We start from the raw sequence: 9,277 nt of genomic DNA, 5'->3' as shown, positions 1-9,277 counted from the left end.
CGCCTCTGATAACTGGAGGTCAGTCTTTCACAATGCTGTGGGGGAATTTTGGCACTCTCTTCTTCACAGAACTGCTTTAGTTCTGCCACATTGGAGAGTTTACGAGCATGAACTGCCCATTTATGGTCCTGCCACACGGGCGAAAATTTCATAAAAATGTTGGGGGGGACAATAAACATAACAATTCTCAAGAGCAATTTTTGAAGGGGACACAAAGGGTTTTTTTTTTTTTTTTTTTTGCCCCGTTTGCATTTGTATTATTTTATTTCTTAAACAATTATTTTAAGAATATATCATTATATTATTTACAATACACATATTTTAATGATATTTTAGGGGGGGACAACCCTCAGATGGGGGGGTTTCCGCCTATGCAGCCACAGCATCTCAGTCAGGACTTTGACTAGGCCTCTCCAGAGCTTTTAATTCTTTTGAGGCATTCAGAGGTGGACTTACTCCTATGCTTTATATCATTGTCTTCTGGTAGAGAGCAGAATTCATGTTTCCTTCAATTATTGCAAGTCGTCCTGAAGCAGCAAAGCATCCCCACACCATCCATGCTTGACCGTAGGTATGATGTTCTTTTTGTGGAATTCTGTGTTTGATTTACGCCAGATGTAACAGGACCCCTGCCTTCCAAACAGTCCCTCTTTCAACTCATCAGTCCACAGAACATTCTCCCAAAAGATTTGAGGAGAATGTGTTTTTGAAAAATTTAGACCAAGCATTAATGTTCTTCTGGGTTAGCAGTTCACCTTGCCACTCTTCCATGGCTGACATTTTTGGCCAGTGTCTTTCTGATAGTGGTCATGAACAGTGACCTTTATTGATGCGAGAGAGGCCTGCAGTTCCTTGGATGTTATCCTTGGCTTTTTTGTGACTTCCTGGATGAGTTGTTGCTGTGCTCTAGGAGGAATTTTGGAAGGTCAGCCACTTGTGGCAAGGTTCACTACTGTGCCAAATGTTCTCCATTTAGAGATAATAACTCTCACTGTGGTTCTTTGGAGTCCCAGAGCCTTTGAAATAGCTTTGTAACCTTCCCAGACTGATGAATTTCAATCATCTTTTTCCTCATCTTTTCTGGAATTTCATTCAACCTTGGCATCGTGTGCTACTGGGTTTAGGTGTTGATTTGATTGAACAGGGTAGTAATCAGGCCTGGGTGTGTCTAGTCCAGCTGAACCCCATTATGAATGCAGTTCAGTATATTTGGGGATTTAGTAACTAAGGGGGCAAATAGTTTTCACACAGGCCCAGTTGGTATTGGATAACATTTTTGCTTAAAAAAAAACATTTTTTTTTAATGTTTACTCAGATAGCCTTTGTTTATATTAGATTTTGTTTTATTTTTTTAAACAATTTAATATGAGATATACACAAAAACAGAAGAAATCAGGATGGGACAAATACTTTTTCACAGCACTGTATGTGTGCTGATTGGATTATTCTAAAGCCAACAAACACCTTGGCAGATCAAAAGCATCGTGGCATTTCATCACAATTTTTAGCCAAACAAAAAGAAGCCTGTTCACCCAGTAAGTATGAATCAGCTTTAAATGGTCACACAACCCCTTGTTTCAGCACAGTTGAGCTCTCACCACAATTTCAAAAGATGCACTGAAAGTGGGCGTGGTCATCAGAGGAGTGAGGGGCGAATGGGGAGAGAACACAACAACTGTCTGATCCAGTCAGTTTATTTCACTAATGTAGTTAATAGCTTCAAAGTTTCTCACATCTTTTTGCTCGTAACAAAATGCTTAAACAATTATACATTTGATCCAGTTTTGTAAGCTCACAGGACATTACACAGAAACAAGCTGGCTTTAGTAACATATAACTTAATGTGCACATACATTCTGAGCCATGTACTCTGTATTGAAAATATGTAAATGCTTTTCTGATTTTTAACAACTTTTGAGTCTTATTCCATGACACTGAATCACAAAAATGGGAATTCTGGGAAACTAGGGTGGCTTCTAGTTGTTTAACTGTATCCTCTCATTCGCTGCCGGAGAACCTCTGACAGGAACTTGAATGCTTCATTTCATAATGCCTCTTCTCATCATATTGTCATGAGGTTGTTTATTTTGTGTGTTTTCCTTTTCGCCACAATTGATGTTTCTATTGGAATGTTCATTCGCACTGTTCACAAGCTGATTATCGCCATCTGCAGCTTGTTAATTCTGTCTTTATTTTATTTTATTTTATTTTATACCCTCTCGTTTGTAGTGTCTACTGTAGTGCCAGATTGTTCATTTTGGTTGCGTCTCGGTCCTACCAGTCAGTCGGTCTTGTTCTGTTTTGCTCTTTGTTTGTCTTCTGCCAGTTTGTTCCAGTTTGCTGCTATCGGTTGGTTTATCGCTCTGAGGACAGTTTTTTGGATTTACTCACCTTTGGAATAATTAACCTGTCATCGCTGTCATCTATTTTCTGCTGTCTTCATCCTCACCTCTGCCACATTGTCTCCAGTCACCTGCAACCGGAACTATTCACTGGTTACATTTGTGTTTTCCATAAACTATTATTTGTTTCTCTGCAGCCCTGTGTCCCCCACTCAATTCCTGACACATATTCTTTCAGAACACAATTATAACGGCTCTCTTCGATAAAATAATGAGATTTCTAATGCTCATTAAAGCGACAACCCTTCTGATCAACTTTCCATTGAAGCTCATTTGCATTTGAAAATAATCTGTGGCAAATTTGCAGAAAATTTGGTGTGTCAGTCTCTCTTTGCAGGTGTGTCACTGCTGTTTCCACCGGCAGGCGAACCCTCACCACTGCACGTGCCAGCACTCAGACTGGGAGGAACACAAGCAGGAATGCTCCACCATTAAAAAGATTGGGAAGGTGCCCAATGAGAATGTGCGGTGAGTAGAGTCATGTGACCAGAGTAAAGCTTATGTAATCTGTTTTTATAAATTGATTGACGCTCGCTCTGGCCGCTCGTATCATGTGGGGTATTCAGAAGGACACGGGTGTGGTGTCGGAAGCTCAACTCACCACACTGGACCTGCTGAAGGACCATCTGTCCAAGATGTCCCCCGAAGACCTGAAAGAACTCAAAGTGGATGTGCAGAACTTCTTACTGGCCTAAAAAGAGCAAGCCCATCAGAGAGGACTATGTGTCACATATATTTGGGAGGTGGTTTCATTTGCTACCTTCATATGATCATTAAAATTCCGTATTTGGCAGTGTAATTAAATTCATAATTAAAATGGTGTCTAATCAATATCATTTAATACAAAATAGAAATATATTAATTAAATTTTCCAACATAACATTGCATTATTTTTATCAAATGAAGTGCTGCACAATATAACATCTCAGATGTTATGTTAATACATTATTATTATTATTTAATTGCATTAATGATTATCATTATATTAGTGCAGTTCTTTGCTTTTATATCGCTGATTGCAGGTTTACAGTGTTTTTGGCCGTGTTTAGGTGCTAACAGTGCCAAAAGTGTAAGCCTGAAAAAAAGAAAGTCAGAGCAATGCATTAATTACAGAAAATTCATGCAAAACTAAAGATTCACAACACATTCAACTTATTATTTATTTATTTCTTTTCTTGGAGACGTATTAATGTAAACAGTCATTTATGTCTATAGTGAAGGTAAATAGTGGGGCAAAAATGCAGATTTGAATCAAAATATCAGTCTTGAAGTGTAAACGCAGCCTAATAGACCTGCTACTGTCTAGCGTGTTGTTAATTTTAATCATAACATCTTGACAATCTTAACATCTGTTAAACTCCAAAAAGTCAATAGAAGTAGTTAATTTGACTTGCACGCTGTTTTCCAAGTGTTCTGATGTCATACAATAGTCTGACAGGGTGGATGGCGGGACCGGGTCGTGATTCCGAACACCCGGCCCATAATCAGACTAATTAAGCCTCAGAGAGGGATAAAGGCCGACTGGAGACTGCAGTGTGACAGAGAGAGAGAGATTTACAGACAGCTGTCCGACACCTTTCTGTGTTTGTCTTTTGGTTTAAGTTCTTAATTAAATATTATTTATATTCTCAAGCCAGTTCTCGCCACCTCCTTTCCATTAATCCCTTTACAGATAGCTTTGTGAGAGAAATAGACGAGAGAACTGACACTGATCTTCTCTGTGTTTTAAATTGAAGAGCAGAAAGATACATTAGAGACAATATAAATAAAACCATTATGAGGAAAATGTAAGACAACAACTCATTCTTATAAAATCTGATGTTTCTCATGTGTACTTGGGATTTCTTTGTCACATGTCCCGTTATAGTGGTTAAATTAATTTGTCAATTTCGCTTTAGGCTTTCATGTCTTCAGATCTTTGTATGATTCAGTTTACAATGGTGTTGCATGTGACAGCCAAAACACGCTGTAGTTTGTTTAATTTGAACTAACACAAGTCCATTATGAGTTTGTTTTCGGAATAGTTTGTAATGTGTTCTTGATCTGCTGGACTGGAACAGTGGAGAAATGTAGCGTGAGACCCGTGTGTACGACCCCAGCGCGTGCTCGCCGGTCACGTCGGCTACCTGGTTGATCCTGCCAGTAACATGTGCTTGTCTCAAAGATTAAGACATGCAGGTCTATGTGCACACGGACTGTACAGTGAAACTGTGAATGGCTCATTAAATCAGTTACGGTTCCTTTGATCGCTCCCCATCTATTTGGATAACTGTGGCAATTCCAGAGCTAATACATGCAGAGCGCGGAGGGGATGCGTGAATTTATCAGACCCAAAAATCCATCCGGAACGGGCCTCGCGTCCACCCCGGCTGCTTTGGCGACTCTAGATAACCTCGGGCCGATCGCACACCCTCCGAATTGACAAAACTCATACACTAGCCAGGAAAGCCCAGAGTTTGGACTAGCTATGTGTGGATTAATTTCATCTAATGGCCTAAAAACAGTGATGTTTGCCAGCCAGATTTGGCTAAGATTTACCATGTTAAAGACACGCTTCTATGTGTCATGGCCAAAAGCAGACCTTACCATCTAAGCTCATAGAAGTAAAATCCCAGCAACCACCTGAGCAAATAGCATTTTCAGAGAAAAAGTCTCGCAGTGTGCTGCAGTCAAACCAGCTAATCTGCTAAACTGAGCCATTTAAATGTTAGACAAAGAAAGAGATGCAAGTTGATTGGTACCTGATTACATGTCAGATTGAGAGTGAGCCAAATGGAGCCTCACATAGAATTGCACGGCTGAACTTTGGTCATTCATACAAAGACTACCATCTCACATACATTTTCTGTGTGACAGTGATGAATTATCAGAATCCCTTATGCATGTACACATACAGTACATAATACACATGATATTGCTTACTCAAGGTGGCGCTGTTGTTTCAGTGATTGACTTGATTTACATTTGACATTGCTATTTGATGAAGAAACAGAGTGGAAGTAAACTATAGCAAGTTTAACACATGGACAGTTTGATGGTAACACTATTTTGATGGCCCCAAGTAGATATTTAACTGACTATATGTGACTGGCTTGTTATAGCTAGTGAACAGTGTTTCAACAAACATTCAGTAGACTATCAGTAGCCTGTATACAGATCTTTTTCATGACCTTTTAATGAACTGATGTTCTCAACAATAATATATTTGGTCATTAATAGAGATCTATATACAGGCTACTGAAAGTTTACTGAATGATTGTTGAAACACTGTTTACTAGCTATAACAAGCCAGTTGATAAGTCACTTATAGTCAGTTAAATATCTATTTGGGGCCATAAAAATAATGTGTTACCGATATGACTAGTCATTTAGGTGTACTACTGAAATTATGTAATGTGTAGCTGATGTGTAGTTTGTGTGGCTGAATATGTGTTTGACAGCCATTTGCGTCTCATGAAATTTCAACTTGGAATTAATGAATCCTGTGCATTATCTGTGGCATCATCTCTTAGATATATGAAAAATAAAACAAGAAAATATAACAATATATTCTATTGTATTCTAGTCTTGAAAATGCTTTGAAAATGTGACACTATCTGGGCATTTTGCAGATCCATTTGTGATTGATGTAAGTGCTGAGTCACTAAAGATACGAGGTGTGTAATGTTTGTCGAAACACCCGTGCATTTAAGGCAGGCACGGATTTAGAAAGCAGAGGCCTCTGGGCACAAAATCATGGGGCCCCCCCTCCCAGAAATTTTCAGAAATATGCTCGTTACACAGAGACGTCTGATAGCTCACCCTTTTTGTTTTCTTTATTTTACAAAAGCACAAGGTTTTGTTGTTATTGTGAGTGTACACAAATAAAAGTAGACCCATTATAGTCTCTAATGATGTCTTACACTTATCTGTATGCCCCAAAATGACGGAGAATTTTATGTTGTTTCCGCTGTAATGACGACGTAATGCCGGCGCGTCCGTTGACCCCAGAGGATTAATCAGCAGAAGGTTCTAAAAATATTAAAAACAACAAAGCGATACTTCTCTGCAGTGAACTGACAGAATAAGACGAAAGATATTGGCTACTTTTAAAACATTATGTGAAATATTATGTGAAATATTATGTGAAAGTACCCTGAACTAGAGAATGACTCCCACATATTATGCATTGATAAGCCTAGACCGCATACCTGGTCATAAAAATTAACAGTCAACATTAATACAACAACGTTACATGATTTAAAAAGCAACTTATCATACGGGGACAGAGGGGTGGTTGAAATGCGGGTGCAGGACTCTAGGAACTCAGAAAAAATATTGATTTAGTTGGGTTGGTGCACAGAGATTCGGAAGGCTTCAGCGCCAATCCGGGCATCTATAATAATCAGGGTTTTAATAAGGGGAAAAAGTAATAGATAGAACTACATTTTGAGGCTGTCCAACTGGTAATGTACGTTTACCTACCCGTCACCGCCGGGTCTCTGCCGCCTTCAGCAGGTGTCTGTCTTTCCAGCCGGGCTGTGGTTCTTTGTCTTGTCGTGATGGTGCTGATGCTCAGGTTCATCTGAAATAGCAAGGCTGGATGTTGTGCTAAACTTCGCTAGCATCACCGCGAGGCACGCGCTAAATAAAGGCTCTTTATGGTTGGAATATTTCTCCTAATTAAATCCTCTCTGCTATCCTTCTCCCTTTTAGCTTTCCATTTTGTGGCTCCACTGCTCCACCGTTTTTTATCCATGTTGTTTGTTTTTTCGATGTCCTCAATTCTCTTTTTTTCACACTGTCTTCTACGCCGGTCTTGCCGCTATCAACACTTTCCGCGGTAACCTGACTCATTGTCATCATCAGACACAGCCAACACAGCCAAAAAACTGATCATGATACTTTTTTGTGTCCAAATAAATGATTGTTAACGCACATACACACAAACACACACTCATTATTTAATTTTATTTTAACTTAATTTTAAATAAATAATAATAAAAAAAAGGATGAGGCCACACAGTTAGTGGGGTCTTGGAGGCCCCCTACAGGTCGGAGGCCCCCGGGCACCGGCCCAATCGGCCCGGTGGTAAATACGGCCTTGATTTAAGGGTTAAAGTTGCAGCAGGAAATCTGTCAATGTTTAGCTAGCAGAATTGGAATTAGATGCAAAAAAAGGTAATTATAAATGTATATTTTACTTGTAGTGAAATAAGTGACACAGTATTTAAAACATATTTTGAATAAATGCTGTCCCCGTGTGGCAGGGAATGAGAACTAACCTCTGGTGTTACTCAGATGATTCTGGAGTAGCCTAATATCAGTAATGATGTCCAGACAGTCTTTGAGAACTTCACCTCCTCTCAGTCAGTGCTTACTGTAATGAAAAGAACGATTGCTTACAGTATGTGGTTATTCATTATGTTTGGTGTGTCTGCTGATGTGCTGGTGTCAGGTTTCAGTGTTCAGGCTTTGAATAAGATTGAACTGGCTCGAACTGAACAAACTTTCACGAGGTGAGATGGAAGGTTTTATGTGTTTAATGGAAGGAACGATGAGATTATTCTGAGAAATTCTGTATATGAATCAATGACGAATCAGATGAAGAAATAAGAAGTCGTGTTGGATTCATACATTTTTATACAAAGAAAAAATTATTTAAAGACTTGTGTAAACATTTTTACTTTCAAGTATAAAGTATTATAGTGCTTCATTTCATAAAAGTTTTCAAAAATATTCTTCAAGGTAAAAAATATGTATATCATGACTTTTTGAGTCACAAAGATCAGGTTTTCCCAGGGATACACCAAATGACCTGAACAAAATGTGGCTTTTCATAAAAATGTTCAAATATCTGATATTTAAATTAAAAAGTATAATCCACACAAAGAACACAATATATAAATATATTCAGCTTTTAATGAGACTCTTATTTACAGTCTGCAGACAGTTACACCACATGACATGTTTGACTTGAAGCCCCAGAAAAATGATTAAATGAATTTGAACTCAGGAATGGAAAACATGGATGATAGAGGTGTATTTAATTACATACAGCTATAAAATGATCACCTTTTGATGGAAAAATAAAGTCAGTGCAGACAAATATTTATTGTATTTCCCAGAAGGGAAAGACTGTACATTTGAATTTTATGTGTCTTCTAAAAGTTGGTTTTGTCCATTTTTAGGAGTACACTAGCATAAGGATGTTAGCCTCAGTGATTTTAAGGCATGATTTTCAATGAAACTGCTCAATGAAGACTTTAAGACCATTAAGACATTACAGCATAGGCTTCATTTACGGGTGGGACAGGTGAGACATGTCCATACCATTTTTTAATAGCTTTTGTCAGGTACAGTATCTAATGCTGCAGCAACATCTCCAGTTCTTGAGCAGGAGTTTTCATTTTGTTTGTGTGTGCCATGATAAGTGCGATCCAGTGCTGGAGTTGATTATGAATGCTTGTTGCGTGACAGCGGGCAGCGATGTTCTCTCGTGCAACACGACACGTGCTCTACTTGCTCCACTGTTAAGCAGCTCACACTCCATTCCAGTAAAACAGATGTGTCCCTGCTCATGAAATACATCCGTGTTCTTGTGTACAGATGCAATATTCTTTATTGAATTAAAAAGTTGTACTAGGCCCAGAACTCCTTACACTAGTGGTGATGAAAACTTTACCGTAAGACCAGTCAGCTATTCTGGCTAAAGTGTACTGACCTATGTATTTATACACTGACTAACAAACCCAGTATTAACAGTGTAACATGTACAGATCAGGTTTTCTAATTCATTTGATGAAACATTAGTGAGTGCTTGAATTGGTCATAAAAATAAAAAGATGATTTGACATTATATTCACATAACCTAATTCATGAGATTCAACACTTTG

This window comes from Xyrauchen texanus, chromosome 4 (assembly GCF_025860055.1).
Source record: "Xyrauchen texanus isolate HMW12.3.18 chromosome 4, RBS_HiC_50CHRs, whole genome shotgun sequence".
Lineage (NCBI taxonomy): Eukaryota > Metazoa > Chordata > Actinopteri > Cypriniformes > Catostomidae > Xyrauchen > Xyrauchen texanus.
Note: the sequence above shows the minus strand (reverse complement) of the source record.